The following is a 26,216-nucleotide window of genomic DNA, read 5'->3' on the forward strand; positions in this document are numbered from 1 at the left end:
ACATTCAATTTACCCACGCTCTCTTGAGCACATACAGACACACCTCCTTTGACCCTGTCCTAAAAAGCTTATGCAAAGACCTGATATAAAGACCTCCAATGCATTTATTACACGTATTCCCTTCGTTTTTCCAATCCTGAAGACAACATCCTGCAGCGTTCAACAATGAGCTTATTTCTACACTGCAGCTTATTTCCAGAAAAATTCCTTATTGTCAAATGCCATCGAGTTCTATAGCCATGACGGCTGTGAAGAGGGCGATTTTCAGCTGATAGTGGGGAGGTGGAGGTAAAAATTGTCACACAAGAGACATTCCTCCCTGTGGATGGCTATCACTGTACACCAAGAGACGCATGACGTTAGGCTCTACACGTAGTTCTAGCTCCCCTGCTCTTGGTTCCCTGAAGAACTCAGACTAGAATAATAAATAAGGCCCCTGGACATGATGAGAGGATGATGTCCGTGGGAAATTGTACAATAACCAAGTGTTTAAAAAGACACATTCCTTTCTCTCTTTCAATCTCTTTTTTTTTTTTTTTGTTCCTCTTGCCTTCTTCCCACAGTAGATTGAAGACTACTTTTCCTAAAGACGAATATTTAAGTGCTTGCACATTTCAGCCATTTAGCAATTTGGGGCTAATGGCTTCAGGCTGAGGATGTTTCATTGGGGATACGGGGGGGACACGGTGACGAAGAATGGGGGCTAACAGTATGAAACAAGATGTGACAAAGTCACATAAGACCAAGCGATATTTTCACGCAGAACAGGCATTTTCACACAGACTCTACAAAGGATGCACTCCACCAGGCAAGAATCAATTTGAGCACCGGATGCAATACATTTTGCTGATAATAGTTTTGGACACAAAACAACCCCATAAATTCAGTGTGATTGTAAAAGGCACGACTTTTATTATAATATATATATATATAATTAAAATATTATACAATTTTATAAGTAGCACACAGCACATTTGTCCACATCCTTCATCTTAAATTAAGGTTTTCATCTCATTGTACGGGGAAAAATAATCATGGAACTGATGATTGAAGAACATGCAACCAAAAATGTTAAAAGATATGAGAAATATATAATGAAAATAGTAGTGTCATTTGATTAGTTTAAGATTTTTTAAATAATGGATTTATTTAAAATATATAATATATATATATATATATATATATATATAATTTTTTTTTTATTAATCCACCTTGTAATCCCTGCCTTTTAATGAATCAACCAAAGATTTTTTTAAAAATTTGTAATTTTTTTTATCATCATCTACAATTAAAAAACCTACAATAAGAGTGGAGTATTATTTCACAGAGGCATTTGCTGCTGGCCGCCGTCAGATTCATTCATCGCCTGCTGTGTTTAGCTCAGACGGTCTGTCACTCACGCCTGGACACGTCTAACATTGGCAATCACCCCACACCCACTGTTTTCGGTTGCGGCGTGGGCCACCTGCACATCTCTTCAGTCCACTACCCCCTATATTATCAGAAGATGGCGCAGCCCCAAACTCATGACTCAGCTTATTATAAACACAGGAGGAACTTCAAACGGCGCTGGGGTTGGTTTATTTAAGCGCAGAATGGGAAGAAAATGCTTTGAAGTGGAAAAAAAAAAAAAAACAGTCGAGCACTGGTACAGCGTACGACATGACACCCCCGCCCAGTAATTCCCCATTTACAGATAAAAGATCCTTTACGGGAAAGATGGACTCTCCGTGTCCCATGGTGTCCATTCATTCTTTCATCGAGGGTGAGAAAGCACATTAAGGAACCGTAAAATGAACAAACAGGCAAAATAAATTGAACAAATAAAACATCTAATCTGGAGGCCAAAAGAAATTAACTTTGAACCCGAGACCCACAACAGACCAGCGCCTCCTAAACGCGCAGCGCTTCCAACGACAACACCGATCCACCACTCCCGAGGCAGGCGAGGCAGAGGCCATCGCATCAGCCATTAGTCTCCGCCTCTCCGGCTGCCACACCGATAGGTGTCCATGTGATGGAGCGCTCAGGCAGACACATGTTTGGCCAGACCGGTGAGATCCCAGAGCTCCCAGAAATCGAACGTAACAAATGGCTCCCCTGAAATTTTAAACTTGCAGAGAAAATGTTTTCTGTCTAGACTTTTAAAAATCTCAAGAGGGATTACTTTAAGGATTTTTTCCCCCCAACTTTTTCTCTGATCCATACGCACTCTTCTTCTTTCCCCCCGTTGAAAACCCGCACCATTTTAGGGAATAAAAACGGAGTTAGGGCCGAAGACAGAGCCGCTGCTCTGCTCTGGATACAACAGGCCACAGATAAGGGACGCTTCATCCCCAGCTCGTCTCAATGTGACTCACTGAACCACTCTCAGGTTCACTCGGGACCACTCCTGAGAGAAGATGGATGAGATAAGAGTATGGAAGACAACTGGGACAAACGAAAAGATTCCATGCTCAGTTATTCAAAATTTCATAAAACATATTTCACGATGCACACCTCCATCGCCATTCAGAGAAACATGGTTAAATAGCACCAGTGTGCATTTTTAACAACCCAGGGAAGATCAGATGAGCAATAACAGGCTTCCTCTGGAGAGCCAGTTGCAGACACCATCCCCCCCCCCAGGCCTTATCAGCGTTTTTAAGTCCCTCAGACAGGCCAGACCTTAAAGAGGCTATTAGCACTCAGCGAGCGGCCTTTTATCTGCGCTCTCGTATACACGGGTACACAGGAAGGAGCGCGGCGCACAAACACATGCCCGCTCTGTGCAGTCTGCACGCATTTACAAGCGCGGCCAGCCGTTCTCCGCCGACCCACACCGTACCACCCACCGAGCCATGCATAACTCTCCAGAGGAAGGGGCCATCAGCACTGACAAGAGCTTTTACAGCTACCATGTGAGACTAAGTGCTGCAGGGAACTGGCTTAGGATCCCAAGGCTCGGGCGAAGCACTCGGCCGTTTTGGAGCACCGAACCAGAGTCCTTATTTTTTTTTTTTTTTGATTGTGAGAAATCAAATGGCAAAAAATGTTGAATTTATTTGGGTTTTTGGGGGCATAGCAACCAGGACCCAGAAATAATCACATAATATAAACGGCTAATTTGATTAAAACGTGAGGCAGCGGGCCGTGCCGTAAAAGGGGAGCTGTACGCGGGGTCGTTTGCGGTTTGGGTTAATGCTGATTAAGGATCCTGAGCAGAAAAGTCAGCAATATGAAACTAAAACAAAAATAATTACCTGAGGGGGTTCATGAGAAAAGGGGCTAGCAAGGCTTTCCCAAATGGGCTGTAATAAGAGAGCGCCATTTATCTTCATCGGAGGAACAAAACTCGCATGTTCTCGTTGCTGCCCCCCCGCCTCAAAAAAATAAGAAAGATTTGGGTGGACAACAAAAATAAAGGCAGGCTGGCATCTGCATGCAGGTCATCCATCTGGGGGAGGAAAGCGTTTACACAAAAACCCCAACGCCGTTTCCACCAGACAAATGGCTTGCTAGGCGGCCGTAAACAACATGACACATCGCCTTGGCCTGCGTTCTGTCTGTGAGTCTTTCATCTCCCCGCTGTTTTGTCTACAAAAAAACCAAAAACCTATCACCTCAGAAGGAGGATGCTACTTATCGGCCCGAGCCCCTAAAACAGTGATTAGAAACCACGATGAACCACCTGCGAGAACGCCTCCGAGGACAGCTGCTGCTGAGGGACACCGAGCTTCTCCAACACATCAAAAGGGTTGGAGTGAGGACAGAAGGCTTCTTATCCACTGTCCAGAGAACCGGGGAACCAGGCTTCAGGGGAGTGAGCTGCTCTGGGTCCCTCTTACACAACTATAAGTTACCTCTGGGTTTGGAGCCACTCAGGTCCAGGGCTCTCCCTCACAGAAACACCCATGGAGATGAGAGATTCAGTGGGGAGAAGCGTGTGGGCTCCCACTGCTGCCTCTTTCATGTGTAATTAATTATAGACAGCAGGGAGGGGGAAGGAATGCAAATCCATCTCTCTCTCCTCCCCGGTATCTCTAGATTTCTTGGCCTTGGACGTGGTCAGCTCCAACACACAGCTTCATCACGCAGTCAGGCCCATCGTGACCCCCGTGTTTTGGGTTGTAGTGGAGTTTGGTGTCGGCCTTGGCTGAGGAAGGACTGGCCCAGAGTGTGTCAGATAGCTGGCCCGTCCAGCGAAGCCGCATGTTGAGAAGTGAGGACACTAATGGGAAGACAGCATTCTAACTCGTCGTGATGCTGATGATTTGAGGGAAGGGGGGAAATGGCCAGCAAGACGCACGTGTTTCCAATCCTAAAGGTAAGAGGAGGAAGCACAATTGCAAAGGTGGAATAAGACTAATGAGACCAATATGGCATGTACTACACTCATCCACAGCATGACATGAGAACTCTTTAGATAGGCAAAGATCAGCAAAGATCTAACCACTTTGATTGTCACATCCCTTGCCACTTTTGTGTGAAGCCTTTTTTCACAATGGTATGTCAAAAGAAAAGACGTAAAAAAACCACCTGTCTCATGGTAACAGCATGAACGGTGTACAACTGGGTTGGGTTATTTCCCTGACTTTCCGCTGTGTGGAGGGAAGCTCCCTCCAACGATCTTCTCAACGCCTTACTATAAGCCATCACCCAAACCAGACACACACATACCATGAAAACACAACATCCTCTCTACACTGGCACATGTCCCCAAAGGGCCCAGGCCAGTGGAGGGCGTGAAATGGAATAAATGCGGGCAGTGATGTAATCCAACCAATAAACCCCACTCAGGTGCAGCCTGTATTTTCCTTGGAAGCAGAAGAAGCGGCCGTGAAACACTGAGGCATAAACAATATGGGCCGTGGTAACACTTTCGGCAAACATTATGTTGAATTGCTGTTCAAATAAACCCTGGCATCCTGACGAGCGCGCAGCTATTAAGGGAATGCGGGGAAACAAAAGCCCCGACGTCAGACGTGTTAACTGTGCGCCAGAGAACCTGCAGGAGTAACAGTTCGGGGCGGCTCTCCTTCTCACGCAGGTGTCCGAAGGAAAAAGGAATCCAAAGGTGTCACGGCTCAAATTTACAGTCACGTGACGTCATATACTTCATTTACTACAGGGAGTGTGAAGAATAAAATAAAATGGAAAAAATGGCCCAACATGGTATAAAATGGGAGAAGCAAGTGAAACACTGAACAATCCCAGGAGGAAGACAATAATTTACGATATGATTAATCGTTGTATTATTTTACTCCAGTGATTTGCCAAAATATTACAAACTTCAGAAATGACTTATTTAACTGACATGAAATTATTATTCTGTGGTGAAACATACAGAGAATTTACAAATGAAACACTGGAAGCCTTTAAAGTTGGAATCTATTCAATTTCAGATTATCAAGTTAATCGGTCCAAAACAAGTCTATAGAAATACATTATGCCAACTTTTAAAAAGCAAAAATGTTATAGAAGTTACATTGTTGATTGCCAATAACTGAGCCACAATGAAAACAAATTCATCTGAAAGCATTGACTTACTAACTGTGCTATACAAAGGGCAGTAATACGTCCATCTTGTGGAAACATTAACATCTATAGTCACATGCCGAGAGCGCAGAGGAGCAGAGAACTCTGGGAGATAACGCAGACGCTGCTGGCTCACCCGCCCATGAACTGCAGCAAACTCGTCAGTGCCTGTGATCGTATCTGTGGCTGTGAACTGACCTCTGCACTAGACACTCCCATAGCTTGGACGCGGAAGGCGGCTGCTCTACCGAGGCCGACTCCCCATCGGTTTAGATGCTTGGTGCCGATTCATGCTGGATGCGGTTAAATGAAGACGTGAATCCTAATTCGACCAAACCCATACGTTCGCATGCACCTAACTTGACATGGCATCAGGTGCTCATTTTTTCCTGATTATTCAGAGCAATCAATGAACACAATCATGATGTGAATAGCAGAAAAATATATAATTACTAGTAGAATATTATCGTTTATGGAACCTGATGCTTGAGGACCTTGCATGGGATTTACAAGCACATCCATTACCCAGATGCTGAGTACAAATGCAGTGCTCTTCTGATCGAATGCATTTTCAGTCATACAGACGCAGCAAAGACGAGGAAGAACAAAGAGGACAGCATCATCACCAGTTCATTACAAACACAGGTCATCCGCAATACAAAGGTTTGTCTGGTGTTACAGAGCAGACAAGGCTAGGTCAGGGAAGGAAATCACCAGCATAAATTAGACACAAGTTCAAGAAAACATTTCAGGCATGAACTTTGCGGAGTCCAACCTCATTGTAGAAAACGATAAAACACAAACGCAATTACAAGACGCTCGCTTTGAAGCTCTTACATGAGACATTTTGGACTGACTACTTCGAGGCTGTTATTATTTACAACTTTCCTCTGAACACTCTGCACCAAGCATCTATCTAGAAATCAAGACGTTTCTGCTTGGACGGCAAATTCGATAAAGAAAATTCCAAGTTAGATGTGCGGTGATAGTGGGGAAATTTAAGGTCTCCTTAACATGAGGAATAAATTCAAAGCGAAACACGGTGACACCTTTGGCAAACGGTAGATGATCTTATGGGACCGATAATTCTCACAAATTTAATACGCCCGGATAAAACCGGGCTGAATCATCAAGGGAGGATCCGAGAACAGAAATGAATGGGCATTTCCTGGCCTGACCCGTAACAGAGAAAAAAAAAGTGTGCGGTTCTAACGGTAACGGTTTAGAGACGGCTGACCGTCTCTAAACACCCTAAAGACGACATCAGATACCCACAGATGCCCTTTACTGCATGAGAGCCTTTCACTCCACAATGTCTTCTGGAGGGAGAAGACCAGGAGAGAGACGGGTATGTTGGCACTGGACTAACCACACAGCCAGAAATTCCTGGTTGGTGTGTAAATCATCTTCATTTTAATTCAAGAACTGGGAAAATACAGAGTTTCCCCAATCCATTGGCTTTCACACCTTGGTATGTTTGCTTTGGTCCGAATCAGTCGTGAGTTTGTAACACGATCATTTTCCTCTTGGTTCGTCACACATGGAAAAATCCAAGCGACGACACTGAATATGACGACAATGAAATGTACCCATAATTCACTGTTCTCAAATCACGTGATAGCGCTTGGTCCTGTTTGGGTAGAAAACGGTAGATGATCTTATGGGACCGATAATTCTCACGTGATAGCGCTTGGTCCTGTTTGGGTTCAGTACGCATCCGGAACAGAGTTGGCAGTTTGGTAAGTTGAGTTCAAATCGAGCACTGAAGGGGTAAAAGCGCCACTCGGAACCTACAGCCTCACGCTCCCATGCACACCAGGTGCACGCCAAGGTCACTGTACTACCACCAATTCATCTGACCTGTATGTGGGTGCTGCCTACGAGCCAATCAGAGACGTTGGATTTATTTCACATCGCCTCGACGCCCCGAGGCATCGAGGGGAACCTTGGGAGGTCGAACGAGCAGAAAGCCTCACCTCCTTTCCCTAATCCGCACACGGGGAACCACCACAGAGCAGGTTTATTTGAGTAGAAAGCTACCCCGGGCCATGTTTGACAGCTCCTCTGGCACTGTCATCAACAAATATTTATTTGGAGACGAGGGGACGTCTGTCCGGGGGGGGTGCACGGCTCTCCATTAAAAGCGTTTACATAAGGCCCCTGGTATCTGTGGATCACGGCCTGACACGCGGCCACGTGCGCCCCAGCAGGGCGAGGTGACCGATGACAGGCCACCGCAACTGATTGCGGCCATTTCCTTCTGACCCGTCCCCGCGTGCGCCGCTCGTTAGGAGACGCGCATTCCAGCTTATGACTTATTCCAGCTCGCATTTCTCCAAATAAAGCGTGAATGTAAATGTTTGAGGTGAAAATGGATTTGCTTCACCAGAGGAGCCAATGACAGGGCCTCTCCCCAACACTGCAGAGTAACAGATTTGTGCTTCAATGATTCTCAACAAGCTAAAAAACCCCTGCAATTAGAGAAAGAACAACACGACCCGGCCGCTTTCACGCTCCCGACCTCTCCATCATTTCCCCGTTCCACTGTTCGAAAAGCGCGAACACAAACACTTCGTACCAACACACATGTGTCGACATGACACACGACTACTATGTCAGAAATGTTGTAATTAGTCATATTCTATCTTTATAAGTATAAGTGATAAAGTGAAGTGATTGTCACGGTGCACACAGTGAAATTTGTCCTCAGCATTTAACCGATCACCCTTGGTGAGCAGTGGGCAGCCATGACAGGCGCCCGGGGAGCAGTGTGTGGGGACAGTGCTTTGCTCAGAGGCACCTCAGATCGGGATTCGAACCGGCAACCTTCTGATTACGGGGCCGCTTCCTTAACAGCTAGGCCGCCACTGGCCCTTAATATAAAGACGAACCTACTGCTAAGTTATTGACTCACTTAGTCACTGTCCATAACCTCCACCACAGGGAGCACGGCATTCACTCTCTCTCTCTCTCTCTCACACACACACACACACACACACACACGCGTTACGGTCACCAATCCGCCTACTGTGCATGCCGGAGCCCGGGTTTGAACCAGCGAACTTGGTGGCGAGAGGCCACAACAGCAGCAAATTATTACTTGCAAAAAGTAAAAAGCACAGGATGATTCTGATGTGTCGAGTAACTGGATAAATGCAGAGAAAGTTAAACATTTCTACAGTCTGAAACGCAGCTTTTAATTTCTTGCTGTTCATTGGGGACCCACTTCCTGATTAAATGCCGTATTATTTTGCATCCTCCTCCTTTGCCTCCCAGCCTACCGACCGTGGGGACGGTTCAGGATTTGATCCCACAACTTTCCCATTACGAGTCCGCTTCCTTACCCGCTTGGCCGCTGTGCCATGCAGCCCTGGACCTATGCGGTAATACCAACGGCATGAGGATCAGGGTACACCAGACGCCATTAACAGGAAGTCTGAATAACCAGGATCCCACTGCAGTTGCAACAGATCTGCAAGCAATTACCAATTTACAACAATATCCATCAGTTACAGGTGTACTGCAGGACGCAGCCTTCGTCTGGCCTAGAGACACGTTTCACAATATGAAAACAGCGCGTGAAGTCCTGCCAAAAGAAGCGCCACAACACGTCACACTTCCTGCGAATCAGACATTTCTTTTGGACAGACATCTGGCTTCTGCAAGGAAGACCAGTCGCCACGGTCTGAGCATCCGTAGTCCACTCTGGCGCACGGGAAAACTCGCCACAGGGGGGCAGTGATGTCACAACAAATTTGCAAAGGTCAGGAAGGCGTCCTCATTAAACGCCTGCCTGAAAGCGAGGTTGTGTGGAGAGAGCGGCTTGATGGGAATGGCACACACAGCTGTAAGTAGAGCAGGAAATAACACAAAAGATTAAGGCGGCCGAGTGTCAAACAAACCCCTTTAAAAAATGGCCGCAAGAGTAGCACTTTCAGACCACCCAACTCTCACCTATAACCCGAGAGTTCAGCGCGGCTTTTTTAAGGCTGTGGCTTCTTGAAGTGTTTACCGCCGTGAATGGCTTTTGCCCACATTTGTTAGGAATGTTTTCTATTAAGCGGGGCACAAGGAGGAAGAGGCAGCCCTAAACCTCTCACCTTCAGCAGCTGAAGCATTGAAATGGATTTCTTTCTTTTTTTTCCATTACAGAAATTCTGAAAAAATTCCATTAAACCAATTTTAAAAGAAAACATGTGGTTAATATAGTATATTAAGGTGAGAGGGCGCAATATACCAATAAAAACGTATTCGTTGAATAAGCCGCTCAAATGAAATAATTACATTAAATACTGTAGAATGTAAAACAGATAAAAAATCAAAGAACCTAAATACAATTTTCACTTTTAAACACATCCTGCATTCTCTGTGGTCTTTTTTTCAGACCTAAAGCCCAGTTTGCTTGCTGTAGGGTAGGACGGCCAGGAGAACCTGAATGATCCCAATAAAGGTTCAGAAAGCCTTAATAATATTTATTAATATTTATTCTACTGGGCACCCAACAAGAGATCGTGTTCTTGTAGGGCACTTCCATACCACCTTAAATATTTGCCCCGCCCTCCTGGGCTCTGCAGCCCCCTTTCTCAGCCTTATCCTGTCTGGAAAACACATCCAAAATGGACCGTTTAAACCAAAATATGGCACCGATCATTATTTAATTATGACTTGAAAGACAAATTAAAGCTCAGTGTAAAAACCTCCCAGATCTGCATAATTTACAGTAAACGCTGAGCCTCATAATGGCAATTTGACAAGTGTTTTTGCACATCAAACGTGCCTGTTAATTACTCGTGTGCATTTAAGCAAAGACCGCATGCAGCCTGAGCCGGCCGCACACTTTCAACTCCAAAATGGTGTTTATTAAGCTACCCTTAAACCCCCAAATTCTTGGGACAGCCGTAATGAGCAGCAGTTTTAATGTGCGGTTCTTTTATGTTAGTCACTTTCTGCGTACGCCACAGGAGTTTGAGGCGCTGCACTAGCATTAAAAAGCATTGGACTATCAGACGTGGATTATTTATTTATTTTATTTTTTCATAACCCAAAAGCAACAATAATGAAAATAGGCATCACTTAAAAGAAGCAGGGCAGTGGTGGTGGCCTAGCGGTTAAGTAAGCGGCCCCGTAATCAGAAGGTTGCCGGTTCGAATCCCGACCCGCCAAGATGCCACTGAGCAAAGCCCAACACACTGCTCCCCGTGCGTCTGTCATGGCTGCCCACTGCTCACCAAGGCTGATGGTTAAATGCAGAGGACACATTTCAGTGTGTGCACCGTGTGCTGTGCTGCTGTGTATCACAATGACAATCACTTCACTTTTTTTTTCACAAATTACCGTAGAGTTTAAACCGCTCAGGTACTCAAGCGTACCTCAATGGCCATATGAAGCACCGACTGTATAGGCCGTAGCTCACACAGCAGCTGAACAGTAGACTACGCATCTTTAAAAAACAGGACCGAGAAACGTTCACGGCCCACAGAAGTCCGGAGCTCCTTGAACGACTGAGTCACTGCATCTGCGCACGGAGAGACGAACAGTAAACAGCAGGAGCAGTAAAAGCTCGATGTATCACAGCTTTCCATCGCAATCACTCTCATGTGGTGTCTCTTAAATGAGGCAGAGAGGGTGGGGGCGGTGGTGGAGTTGTGGGTCGTGGGTGCGAGCGAGAGAGAGAGAGAGAGAGAGCCCTGACGGTTTGGGCCGTAAAAGCCGAGCCAAGTCGCGGATCGTCAGAGAGGTTTATTATGCATCTGATCCAGGACCACCCTACCTCGGCCTGCTGTTGATCCCTCATGGCAAGGGCCATCAATTTAGCCGATGTGGGTTCAGTCCATTACCGACACCGCACGTCACATGCTTGTGTCCCATCCAAACCGTCACCAAGCTGAGTTGCATATCTTTACCAGAGAGTCGTGGAAGTGAGTCACGGAGCTGTGAACATCCTGCTTAAAGTGTTTTTCCCTCCTCGGACAAAGATTGGCACCCGGGCCAGAAAAAAAACGAATGCGGCACTCGGTAACGCCATGTCAGTGCGACAAACATAGAACAAGACGTTTTCAGTAAACACAAACACACACATTCATTCAATGTGTCCCATCCAACTCACTTAGTCACACAAGCTGTCATTTTCCCCATCACACAGTAGACAGTAGCGTCACCGCAGCTCTACAAGCTGCTGACATGTCCAGACGAGCAAACCGCCTCGCCGCTCAGTCCACTCAAACCACATAAATAATACCAGCACTCTGCTGCTGCCATCCGTTCATTAGCAGATCGTTTTACATTTTCTGCATGAACACACACTGAGGACACGTCCCACAATGGGGCCTGGCGGTCAAGGAAGCAGTACCGTGAGGGGTTCGAATCCCGAGCCGCCAAGGTGCCGCTGAGCAAAGCACCGCCCCCACACACTGCTCCCCGTGCGCCCGTCATGCCCACTGCTCACTAAGGGTGATGGTTTAAAGCAGAGGACACACTTCATTGTGTCGCCGTGTGCTGTGCTGCAGTGTTTCACAATGACAATCACTTCACTTTCACTTTACTTCACACACAACACATCTAAGCTTGCAACTTGTGCAAACAATACAGAACAAATTATAAATAATCCAGATTATTGTAATTTGTGAACTTTACGGTTTAAGCAGGATCCTTGTGTGTGACAGACAGACAGACCAACACACAGGTTACCAGTAGAGGGCGACACTAGGTCAGTGGTTTGTTAAGGAACCGTGCCAACGTCCTGCAGCAGCAGGCGCTTACACGGTTTCACACACGCTCACACAATTACTGCCTATGGCAAGCTCTCTCACCCACTGTAAGCCTCTGCTGATCTCTAGTTTGCTTGTCCATGTATGTTGCAGATATTTCAAGTATTAAGATCATCCAGAATTGTAAATACATTTATACAATCAATCTCTTCCCTCTTCAATGGGAGGAAACTCCCCCCGCCCTCCTTCTTCTGGTTGATAGGAGAGGTGTTAAAAGCAGGTGGGGCTAGTGGGCAGCACCATGGGTTTATGGGGGAAAAAGCCGTGCCCACTGACCATAATCCCATCATGTGGTGGCTGTGACGGGACCCCCTGAGCCCCTCGCGTCTGCCTCTTATCACACCAAGCAGAGGAGGGGTCAGCAGGTCACAGGGGTCGCCCACTCGGCCAACACTTATCAGCCTGACATTAATGCTAATGCCTCTGACTATGGGTAAGTGCTCTCACACACACAATCACACTTTTATAGTATTTTAGATGGGATTAAGGCATGTAGGGTGTCTGCAGGATTAGGCAAGTTAAGACATAAAAGAAGACAAGAATAAAGGCAATTTAATTCCACGATAAAAAACCTGGAAACCCAGGTAGAATGTCTGTGCCTCTGAGAAGTTTTAGGCAGCAGCATCTTAATATATATAACAGCCAATGGAAAAAAACGCTTTTTCATCAGATGGAAAATATGTATATTATTTCAGGATTGATGTCAATACATCATTCAATTTTACGCAGTTAGGGCTAATCTCCCGATCTCGCCCTGTACACTGTAATTTGTCGCAAAATTTAATTTTTATGTGCTGGTGAACGGGGCTCTTGAGACGACACGATGAGCCACAGGCACAAAGAATTGTATTCAAATATATTAAAATTGTGCCATATATGTGTGTGTGTGTATATATAAAATGGTTGAATGCTCATGATAAATTTCTGGACTATTAGCTATGGTCAAACATTCTAACTGAAAAGTATCCTCAGTTTTTTTTCAATTATATAACTACAATTAATAATACAATTAATTTTTTTTATTAATTTTTGTTGTGCCCCTTGAGTTTGACAGCAATATATAATTTGTGGTTTGTATTCTTATTGGTAGTCATTTACCTTGGCTTTGCACTGGGCCATCAGTGAGCAAAACAAACTGTTTTCAGTGACCTTAAACACACACACACACACACACACACACACACACACACTCACAAACACACACGCCTTGACCCACTCTGGCTGGGGAAATCCCTCAGACACAGTCAGGCCAGTCTGTCATTACTGTTCATTCACTCACAAACACAAGCAACGGCACATAACTCCACACACACGAGTCCAACTCACACGCGCACTCACACACTAATTACACACTTCAAGACCACTTTGCAATTACGTCCTATGTTTGTTATGTGAGCCGCAGAGCATGATTGCTTGTAAACAGTTGTTTACTGCTTATTCTATTTTTAAAAAAAAGAAAAGAGAAGAGACGTTCTCCAGACCTACGACTCCCATCAGAGGGGCGAGTGTATGTGTTGGGATACACATGTGCAGATAACACACGAATGGATTTAGTGTTTGCACCTGGTGACGATGCCCCAGCACTACCCTCTACCAGACCTGCCAGTGACACGTTTAAAAAAGAGCAGACGCCCCCGCTGTCAATCACACTCCTCCATTCCTTCCCCTCTGTTATCTCCCCTAATCCTCGTCTTCCCTCATCCCTCTACTCGTTCTCGCCACTCTTCTCCAGTCCTTCACATATCAACACTCTCTCTTGCGCTCTGTGTGTGTGTGTGTGTGTGTGTGTGTACACATGTACATGTACAAAGAGAGCAAGGAGGAACAAATGATGGAATCCAGGGTTCTGATTGCAGTAATGATCCGAAACTACTTCCCTGGCCTGGGGAGAGGAGTCACAGTCCAGACACACACACAAGGTTAAAACACACAAACACACTACAGGCCCCAAGGTCTGCTAGTCGTAGAATGACCTTGCTGGGGTCACAGACAGACCAACAGACACGGAGAGCTACTGACCCACCTGCGGCTGGTTATCCTGCTGACCCTCTGCACTTGCCGCCCTGCCCAGACCCTCGGCTTTAATCTACACCATTCACAGAGCAGAGGGGAATTATTTTACCACTAGTAAGCCAGCTAAGTAACAGCTAATTTCAGGAGGCAAGACTTTTTTTTATTTTCATTTAACCCTGACAGCGGGGAATGCAGTAAATTCTTATCACACCCATCTTCACGAAACACACACTCACACACACACGTGTGGTGAAACAGTGGCCTTGGTATGTCAAAAGCCCTTCAACACATTCCAGAGCCTTCATTTAATTGGGCTGTCAAACAGGCACATGACAGGGCAGCAGAAAGGTGCAAGGCCCCCAGTCCTGCCACGGCCGAGTCCAGCTCAGGAAAGGTGTGTCTGACTTACAAAGGAACGTGCTGGAAAAGCACATAGACATAAGCATACAGACAACAGAGAGAGATATACGCTGCCCGTCCAAAAAAAAAAAAAAAAACGACAGATAACTCATGGCCATGTGCGGCCATTTCCCCACACACACAATGCGGAGAGAACTCAAGGGATTGGTACTAAACTGCTGAGTAGCCTTGAGAAAACCTCTGATCAGTGAGGCTTCGGTTTGGTAGGGACTCTGGATCATGCGGTCTGATAAGTCCAGATTTACCCGGTTCCAGAGTGATGGTGCATCAGGGTAAGCAGAAGCACCCATCATGCCTGGGTCCTACTGTACAAACCTGTGCTGTGATCTATGAGTTGGTCAGGTCTTGGTTCGGCAACGTTATGTCCCCAAAGAACAAGGTGAACTGACTACATGAACCTACGGAATGACCGGTCATTACACCATTGACCTTCTGCCCTGATGATATGGGCATGTTCCAAGATGACAATGCCAGGCTTCATCAGGCTCAAATAGTGAAAGAGCAGCGGTCTGATGGAACCATCTCATCTCTACAACAGAAGCTCATCAAACCAATGGTCACAAGTTAATGTGTTTCGCAAAGGTCCAACGAAATATTTGCGTATTTGACTTTTATTTTATTTATTTTTTTTGACAGGCAATGCACATAGAGAATAGGAATCATTGTTTTTTTTTCATCACAGTCATATGACTTGTGACTAGCATAGCTTGGCTTCCAAAGACTGGTACTTACACACACACACAAATACACGTGTATTCAGTATATTGCAGCATTGTAGTTTAAGCACCTCAGTATCCCATTTCATCCCATTAGTTCCTCTACTGGTAACATCCAGAGCCCACGCATCCAGCCTCCCAGATCCCGGCCTGAGATACTAGACACATGGCTCCCCACACACACTCACACACACTCACACACACACACACACACACACACACACACACACACACACACCTGAGACCTGAGCTCGGTTACTTAATACTCCCGTAAGCCCATCTGAAAATGGATAACAATGTGCTTCTGGGATAAATCAGCAGCGTGGGACAGTGCTAACCATATACATATATAACAGCGTGCGGTGCGAGCGCAGTGCCACTGGCGCAGAGATAATAAAGGCGGATGAGAGCGGCGCTGTCTGCACCTCCAGACACCGGCCGGCTCGGGTTACGGGGGAGAGCCGGGGCCTGGGCCGCACTGTGGCCCCTGCGGCCGTAACTCTCCGGGCCTCGCCGCTGCCTCAGCCGCGGGGTAACGGGGAGAGGGGCGGTGGAGACGCTTTCCAAAATACGGGGCTCCCGTCACTCCCCTCCATTAACATTCCCGACCCACCTGCATGCACGGAGTGTCTGAGGGGGAGATGGCAGGAGGAGAGGCCAGGTCACAGGAGCCATGGCTGGGCCCTAAATCACGCAATCCAACACAGAGATCTGCTTATGTGTGGTGTGTGTGTGTGTTTAACAAAGAAGACTTAATAGACACAGGGTTGCCTAACTGTTGCCCACATCACCTAAATCAGTTTCATGTAAGTGTATTCTAAGACGTAGACTACCAGTTATAAGTTTATAACACCTAAACATTTATGGGTCTTTCCTTTTCTGACTATTGTTACATTTGAAAACACAACTGAAGACACAAAAATGAAAAATTTTTGATTTAAGTCTCTCCAAATCCAGGAGCTTTTGTTGATAGTATTTCAAACTCTTGACTTGGTATTAGTACTTGTTTTTTTTTCTTACTTAAATTCAATTCGTTTTTACTTATTTCAATCAATCAATCTTTATTTAAATGGCACTTTTTAGTTATTTGTAACTTCTAGTTGCCAAATTTTCTAAAAACATATTTTGATATTCTTATAAATGCATCATGGTATTTGAATACACTGAATTCTTTGTATATGGTACTACTGACTTTAAAGACCTTTGACTTGACTTCTCTCCACCACCTAACATTAACACATTCACTCGTGTTGGCTATGTGTGCAGAGCAGTCTTGAAGGTAAAAAAATTGGATTCAACTTTATTTTCTTTTAACCAATTCCCTTTGGGATTAATAAAGTTTTCTGTTTCTAGATTTATCTAGCTTCTTCATCATAGTCTTCATAGAGAATGTGCGCCCATGAGATATTGTGGGCTGAAGAGTCCACCTTATTGATGTGTGTGGTATTACCCGTGTGGTGTATGTGTGTTGATGGAACCCAGTGCCCTGGGTTTCGCTGTGGTCTCAGGAGACCATCCCCGTCCACAGGTCAACGGCAGAGTTCAGCAAGGCCGAGGGAGAGCAGCGCGTTGGCCATTAGCGCTCCTCGCTTCAATCACTCTGACCACAAGCACAGGCTATAAATCTGCTCGGTGCTGCAGGCCTCGGCTCTTTCAACCTCCGCCACAGCTTCACGGGGAGGGGAAGTGGCGAAGCAGACGTCACACAAACAAACCGTGGATGACGCGGCTTCCTTTTTGCAGCGCACGTTTGGTGCTCAGTGGCAGAGACTGACTCATCCTCGATTCACCGTGCCGGGCACGGGGTTCGGCTCTGGTGCTAATTAAGCCGTCTGTGCTGACAGTAAGCGGAGAATTCTGCGGAGGGCCCAAAATCACAAACTGCTGTGTAAAGCCCAGGTCCAGGTGCCGCAGCCATCCCGCCAGCGCTACCAGCTTCCCGTCAGGAGCCGTCTGGAATCGAACCGCAAGCTGTCGGGCTGTCTGTCTGAGCGGTCACATGACCGACTGCATGGGGATCCAGAGGCTGGTTCCACGTACATAAAAAAAAAAACAAAAAAAAACACTGGCCTTTTTACACAGGCAGCAGCCATGTGCGGCATCAGCAGAAATGCAAATATCTCAGTGGTAACTGCTAATGCCTTTTCTATTAACCAGGTCATTTAATACCTATGAGCAAATGTAAGGAAGCAAAGCGGTCGATTAAATTTTCGCACCTATCACCTAACCAAATATTATGGGGTCATGCTTAAAAAAATAGACCCTTTCTATTTTTCCTTCCTTTAAACGAAGGTCAGACGTACAGACGTGGAAAAACATTAGGCCCGGGGTGGGAGGCAGGACAACATGAATGCACCCTTGCAGAAGCGCAGTGAGGCGATGGAACAGTGATGTAACCCAGGTGGGAAAATGCAGAGGGGCTGCGGCAGACCGCCGCATTCGTACGCAGGGGAGATATTAGCCGCTGCACACACGTGCGAGTCTCATGCCCACAATAGGGCCCCAGTAGGTGTTAATTATTAGTAGTATTCACCAGGGGGTAAATACTGTGCTCAGCCTTCATTCTTCCTTTTAATATGCCCTTAAATGTAAACTGTGAGGAGTGAGGAGAGTGTGTGTGTAGGTGTGTTTACACACTTCATCCTAATCCTGTAAATACATGACAAACCCCTCTTGTGATAAAGGGTGGGGGGGGGCGAGTTTTGAGAGAAGGCTGAGAAATGGCCCACAGCACTCTGGACACACATCCATCAATGTTTAATCATATACAACTCACGCCGCCCCGTAAGCAACACCCGCCACGGCCAAGACACCCACCGCGCACGGGCAGAGTAAATGTTTGGCGGTGTGTGAAGGGTCCACTGATGGCTGAGTGACGTAGAGGGCAGGGACGTCCATTAAGGCCACTCGAGTGCAGAAAGAGACACATCAGCCCGGTTTTAGACGTGTTTCGCCCCTGTTTAGACACGCATTCTGAGAAACGACAGGAGTTCGTTTGGAAATACCCCAGGATCGCTGCAATATTCCGGAATTCTTCCCGAATACCCAAAAACATGGAAAGCCTTGTCATCTACACCACAAATGGGCCCGAAGCAGGTTTAAGCCTTTGGAAGACAATACATCTTCTACAAACACTTCACAGCTTGGTGGTGTTGAAAGCTGAAAATGACAAAAAGGCGTCCAGAGAAGTGGATTTTGTTCAGAGGAGTATGTGTCCGTACCCCGAGAGCGTGCTGAACTGCACGGACACGGTAGCAACGCTCACCGAGCGAGTGAAGGCCCACATGCGGCGTCTCGGCGCTCCATCTCTCCAGCTTCCCTGGTCGAATAGAGTTTGTGATATGATTTAATGTCAAGAGATTACCCTGCCAGTCACTCTGGCACACGTCCCTCCCGTTTGGTTCTTTGCAAAGCGGGCGTGTGGCTGGGAGACGGAGTCAGAAAGAAAACGGGGTACCGGTCTGGGACTCATAAGCCCGGCAATGCCTGAGGGGGAATTAGAGAATTTTCCCGGTCCAGGAGCTGTCGGCTTTCCTCGGGGGGATAAATACGTGCAGACAGCGAGGAGAGTTCTCCTTCCGACAGCCTGTCACCGGGACAAATGAAAGCGGTTTCTGGAGCGACCGGTCACCGCCAATCGCACCAAAGGCCTATGGAGTCCCATCAGTCAGCAGATGCGGTGTTGCCTTGAGAGTCGCCGTTGATGGCAACGCATTTCAGAGTGACGTGGCCGCGCCTGCTGCATTATCTCTTTTTCTCCGCTCGGCTCCACCTTAGCCTCCCTCGTTCTGGAGAATTCCACAGAGCTGTGGTGTCACATTCCATCCTGGCCAGGAAAAAAAAAGTCCCTTTGGTTCCTACTAGCTGATTCCCTTAATTACCGACCTTTAATTCCAGCGGAGCTGTGAGAAGTCCCCGTGAAGCCCGCCCCCGGCAACATGCTGTAATTAGATTAATTAAGTGCATCTTAACCTGCTGCTCTGAGATTAATCCCACGTCACTTTCAAGGATTTACCACAAAGCGCTTTCTTTCCTGTCCCACTCTCGGCTCCACCGTGTTCCACCGCCTATTCGGCATTTAATCTCTCTGTCATTGACAGGACATCAGTGGCCAGCGCCTCACGACTCAGCAAGCGAGCCGCCCTGCGGGGCCCTGGGAAAGTGGGCCCTTGGTCAGGCGAGGAGGAAGCTAATGAGTCCAGCCTCTGTCCCAGTGTCCCACAGCCATCGCATGTTTTGATGGCTTCACTCAACCAAGGAGACACCAATTAGTTCCGCTACCAGCACAGAAAACTACCTGTTGCATTTGGCCTGCGCAACTTAACTTTGGTTATTAGCAGTGATGAATCAGTAACTCTAATGGTAATATGAGACTATGAGGAACTGGCTTCCCATCATGAGGGGAGTGGAAATAATGAAATACTGAGGCAATGATGAGGATCAGAGGGCAAACCACAGCAACCTCACCTTATCAGGTACTGGGCATTATGAAAAATAGTAAAATGAGATCAAGATAAAAAAAAAAACATTAAAATATATTTAGTTTTTTAGTAATAATAAATAAATAACATTCAAAAAAATGACAAAAGTGAATAATGGCTCATTTAAAGTTTGATAAATAGGTAAACATTTGTTTGATTGAATATGGACATATATATATAGTATACTGTATATCTTAATAGTAAATGTATTTACTTTGAATCTGGTTCCTCTTAAATAATAAAGTATTATCCATTCATGATTGCCCCACACAACTCTGACATCTTGGGGGATTTGTCCATTTATTAAATCCTTATAATGATTAATAGCCTCCTTTTAACTCATAACTACTGTTAGAGTGCAAGCAGAACGATCGGTGAGGCTACCTTTCAAAATGAAGGCTCATGAAGCTCTGGCTCAAAGGCTCATGTCTGCTGATTACGTGATCCAAAGTAGCCAATTGCTCTGATTGTGCTGTGACATTTGATCTGAGTTTCTGGAATGCGGGAACCTTTGATCAAAGGACACGATTAGACATGGTTTAAAAAAAAAAAAAAAGAATTTGACACTTAGCTACTTAGGCCTCTGTTGTCCAAGTGTAAATTGTCTTTACACTACATGCAGGATTACCAGCGTACAACTCAGAGACAAGTCAATGCATACGGCCACTAGGCGAGCTCCAGGAGCTTAAAAAGCCAGAGCAGAGAAAGCGGAGTGGGCGGTCATCCTGTGCTGCCCAGCTTCAAGTAGAAACACTCTTCAGTAGGGAGGATGAAAAGAAGAAATATAACAGAACAAGCTGGTGAGGGGGAAATATAATGGCTCTCTCACAGAAGAGTTTAATTTATAATTACTCACACTAATGACTCGGCAGCCGGAGAGCACTTGAATGGTTAGTTAAAGCTCTCGGGTGGACTTACATAAGGCATTCGCTGAGTGTATTTCTGACAAACATTAAAAATAAATTGCACCTTAGTGGGAAATGAATCTCCGTGCCCTGGGAATTGCACTACACCCAGTAGCTGACAAGCAAGATCAAAATTTTCCAGCTGTGCAGTAGCCAAGGGTATGGCCCCCTTTACAATGAGAGAGAGAGAGGACTTCATTTTCCCATGATTCAAAAAGCCTGGATACCGAGGGGAAATGAGAAGGCCACCAGTGCGGGAGAGATGACCATTTGTTTCTCAGTAATGACGGCAGATAATAAAAGGAAGGAAAGCCCTCGGCTTCAAGCCAAACTCTAGAGCAGAGATATTACATAGTTTGAATTGTGGATGCAATGCAGTTTTTTTTTTTTATTTAAACTAAACTTATATTCACCAGTAAAATTATAAAAAATTATAACAGAAAGCAAACATTGCATTATTATTTCAGATATTACTCTCTGCATATGTAGGGGACTGTATAAACAGTGAATAGAACCAAATTTTTTTTGTTCCTTTCTTTTCCTAAATCACACCAAAAACTTTCTGTACTCATATTTCCAAAAAAAAAAAAATATATATATATATATAATAAGAATTATGTCTTTTTTAGACAACTCAAAACAAAATTATTTGGAAAAAATAATTTTAAAAAAAATTCCCAAGTGCTGCTTCCCTCCCTCTCCCTGCTACTCATTCCCCCAGACAAGAAACAGCAGCGACCCCGAACGACCTGCTTTCACACTCACAGGGCCCGAGCCGACTCCCGATGATAGCGGCTGACACTTATCTCCAGGTTGATTTGAGCGTGACCACTGTAGGCCCTTCAAGCTGCAGCTAAGCTGTGCCAAGATCAGCCTTGCATCCCCTCACTCCCGCGCCTCCCTAAGCAGTGTGAGAGTGTGTTAAGTGGTCCAAAAAATTTACCCTCCACAGATCCCAGTGATGAGCAGGGAGTCAGACTCAATGCACTACATGGCATGCCATGTCCAATAAACTGCCTGAAAAACAAAGTGCTAATAGTATTTCTGATAAACAATGTGCTGCCAATTTTTCAATCATAAAATTAATAAAAGAATTACAGGAAGTTAATTTTTTCCCCGAATAGGATTCCACCAGGGGATCTTTCTGCCAAAAGAGAAATTTTTCCAACAAACTGAAACACAGTGGAATTATAAGCGCTAAAAAAAAGGGCAAAATCAAGCCACTATCTATGAATCAACTATTTAACTTTTTTTATTATTAATATATTTATTGGTCATTATTGATCATTAACAAAATGTATAACAAAACAACAAATCAATACCGGAAAACAATAAGTCTAAATACAGTATAACCCAACCTGATTATATTTATTACATAAAACAAAAGAAAAACAAATAATCCAAAATAACAAAAAAATTATAAAGTAAATTAACAACAATAATACTTAATATAATATTAATAATACTGATAGGGAGGGGGCTCAGTCTGTCAACTGTTTATCTTAATGTGAGGGCCAGCAGCAGCTCACCCACATGCAGCTGTTTACAAAGGAACATGCCTGGAGGCCAGGGCTCACGGTCATCACAGGAAATTGCACCGCTCTCACTATTACTTCTGCTCAGGTGAACACAGTGGATTTGGGGAAGCTTCACAGGTAAGCTGAGAATATCAAAATCATGGGAGAAGTTCTAAAGCCATTTAGCAAAGTCCATTAGGACCAGATCGAAACATGTAAATAGAACCAATCAAATGTCGGTGGTGGTCTGAGGGAAGACCACTGTGATTGAGAATGCAGAGGGAGCTTCACAGACATTTAATGAAAAAAAACCTCACGCAAAGCTGCTGGGTGCCAGCATGCCCATATGGAGATCAGATTTCAGGCTGGAATGAGTAAAGATGAAGGGGGCAGGGGGGGGCTCCAGAGGGACCGGGGTCTCAGGAGCAGCAGCAACACCATCCCAGATCAAAGAGCAAATGGGTTCCTGGTCCACCTGCTCTCATTACTCTTCACAGGGAACCCACCTGGTCCAAATGTCTAGAAGCAGGTTCCGTCCCTCAGCTCGGCCACACCTACATTTACATTTCTGTTGAATTCTACTCCAGACACCAAAAACACACTTTTATAAAAAAAAAAAAAATGACAACGATTTCAAATTCAGCCAATCTCACAAACACACACACACACCCCTGTACAATGGTATTCCCCAGACTGCACACTGATGTAACTTTCAAATTCCAAAACAACAACTTAATACGTTCTCAGTGAACAGCCAAATCCAACTGGCAACGCCGGAAATGCTTGCAGATGTGCCGTCACCCTGTACAAAGACGCCTGCTGTTTCTGAGGGCTTAAACATTTCTGCATGACGCGTGTCGATTGTCAGCTCAGGTGGATGACGAGTCCCGAGAACTTTAATTAAACTGTCACCTGCAACGAGTGTAAAAAGGAGGAGCACTCGACGTCTGCTTGAGGGGGCCCGGTTCCTTCAGAAATTAACACGGGGCTAGCCGGGTTCATTATTACCGAGCCTGGCTCTGATTAATTCCTCGTAGCTGGTGCTATTCTGTTTGAGTTGAGATTAAAGATGACTTTGTTCCTGTATTCCCACAGCTTGCCGGGTATGGTAAATAGATCAAAACGGCAGGCTTTATATGGAACATCTTTAACATTTGCTCCGCTCTCCGTGCATTTGATTAAATGTAACATTTCGAAATCCCCCAGTTCTGAGAGAAACATAAATCATTGTCTTGCAGCTGCTGGCGGGCCTGGGGAGAACACATGCACTCCCCTCTCACTCGCTCAAACCCCACCCCCCCACAGGCAGCTCTGCTCCTACGATCATGAAGCCCACCCCGGGATGCCCTCCCAACCCCTTCTCTGGGGACGGTCAGGAGAACACCTGCGAATTCACAGGCCAATATCGGGGATGGAGGGAAGGAGGGGGGTCGTAACCCCTTCCCATCAACCCACCCGTAGAATTCCGCCCGTTCAAACCCAAGGGAGCAGATCCCCCCGCCCCAAAATTACAGGAGCTTACGAATCTCGGTGGTTCTCTGCGCCACCACTGTAAAACACACCATCGATTTTTGAATCACGCATGAATCACGTTCGGCTAGTGCGTTGCCACAGGCATTTTCTCATGGTGGCAGATCCGTCTGGAAAGGCGGCACAATTAGGAGTACAGTTTAGGCGCTCTGATCCAACTCACTCACGATCTACAGTAAAAGTTTAAGTATATGATATTATTATATTCTGCAGTGTCCTTAAAAATAGATTTTTCAAAGGCACAATGCTCTGTTTTTTTTTTGTCATTTTGGATGATAAATCCAACGCCTTTAATTGAGTTTAATTTATTAGTGTGTTCCAACCTCAGCCTCATTAAATGAAAACATATTGGTCTGGGTCTACGGCAGTTTTGCAAGTGCACAACTCCCATTTTCTAAGTAAATTGGAATTTCTGATTTAATTCAGTGGTAAATAATTAGATACAAAACAGATGTAGGTGGCCAAATTCAAAAGGCCGCCCATCTCCAACAAGGGACTTTGTGGAGAGAGATTAGGACGCGTGTTTCAAGGGGCTGGAAACAGATTTGATGGCAATTTTGTGTCATTTCAAGGTAATTAAAATTTCTTCTGCTATGTTCTGAGGTTACGTTGAGGAAGATCTATTAGACAACAGAAATAATAAATACAAGGTTCTCAACTGCTCTTCCGGGTCGGCCTGCTGGATCCATAACCACGGCACTCTACTACAGTTTCCAGTGCTTGTCAAAACAAGTAAGAGATGAGGATACACAGGAACATGACCAAATGGGAATGCTGTAATACATGCTTGTGATAACTTTCACACTGACATGCTTAAGTGATAAAGTAAAGAGTAAATAGAAAAATTTGCTTCTGACAAACACAGCAAAAAAAAAAAAATGTTCAAATGTTAGTGAATAAATGATGACGGGCATACAAAAGACATTGTTTTAATTTAGAATGCATGTTGCAGTCTAATGTCTGTAATGTCTGTAGCATCAAAATCTTAAAATAATATTAATAATAATAATAATAATAATAACAGTAATAAAAATACATCTACAGTGCCACGTGGGACAAATAAAACTCTCTGATGTCTGAGCCAAGTCATGTCCATGATTAAAAAATGTCACAAATACAAACTCTGAACTTTGAGCCAGCCCAAGGGAGCAGAGTTCATGACCATATAATCCTCATATCCAAAGATAAAAAGGAGACGCTCATCATGCAGTTAACAGAGGGAGAGCAGTCTGGGTTTGTACGACACAGGAGAAAATGCATGGCTGCCTTAAATGGATGGCCTGCGTTACGATATGCATAAAAATACCCAGAAACACGCAGCACGCAGGCACTAGTGGAATTAAACAAGCACCAAGAACTGGCCTACGAATTGCACAGCATGGAAAGAGGGTTGAGGGACCCTGAAACCCCAAAATGGACGCATGTTAATGAAAACGTGGTGCTGCATGTCTTCCCTGCACTCCAACATGTCTAATAGGCATTAAAATGTGAAGAGGAGGAGGAGGAGAAAGACGCAAAGGGACAGGAAAACGGACGATGAACAGAGAAAAGAGGACTCTTAACAATCATGTTAGACAAAGTTAAAGAGAACAGAGTAAATGGATGAATGAATGAGTGAGTGAGGGAGAGGAAAATAACTTTGTTGGAGCGAAAGCATATAAACAAAAAAAAAAAACTGAACAGAACAGAACACATCTGCTGTAGATACAGACTCGGCTTCTGGGAACCATCTCCACCCGCCGCTCTTACGCCTTTTTCTCTTCGGATCGGGTTTTAATATTCCAAAATATGTACCACATTTATGAGGCATTGCTTTGCTGAAATAATATACACCTTAAATCATAGTAATAGCCCTTGGTGCACTTAGCAGAATTTACGGAGATACCTTGGAGTATCCGTCTACGTCTCTGCTCTGGAGCGGGGAGTCCCATGTCACTGAACAAGGCGCAGTTTAAAGCCGCCGTTCTAAGCGGCTGCTGTTTCATTTTTCTGCGAGACGCAGAGACTCAGACTTTCCTTCTTCGTGCTCTGGGTCATAAATAACCTCCTGTACTGCAGCGCGCGCTCCGGCACAGACGGAGTACATGCCGTGGTAAAGTAGAAAGACAAGAGAGGGAATCCTGTTCAGGTTCTGCGGGAGCAAATCCTCCACGTTCTGATGTTCGTGAGCATTAGGGATCGCCAGTGAAGCTCTAGTCTTGCTGTTGACATCTTTAAGACCCCGTGCTCCATGATTCAGGGCTGGAAATCGAAATCAGAGCCATGGGGCGAGCCTCAGTGGCCAGCATTTAAAGTAACGTACAATGAGTAAATGGCATCGCTTGGTTTAATGCTTTCAGAAGAAGATTGT

The 26,216-nt window shown here is 45.3% G+C and overlaps 1 protein-coding gene across 4 annotated transcripts in view; it reads right to left on the minus strand.

The window, feature by feature from the left end:
- The window catches only part of vps13b (vacuolar protein sorting 13 homolog B), a 256,357-nt gene that overhangs the window by 159,143 nt on the left and 70,998 nt on the right, over positions 1-26,216 (minus strand). The gene's annotated exons all lie outside the window — the stretch shown is intronic.

The sequence above is a fragment of the Denticeps clupeoides genome, chromosome 5 (genome assembly GCF_900700375.1).
Source record: "Denticeps clupeoides chromosome 5, fDenClu1.1, whole genome shotgun sequence".
NCBI lineage: Eukaryota > Metazoa > Chordata > Actinopteri > Clupeiformes > Denticipitidae > Denticeps > Denticeps clupeoides.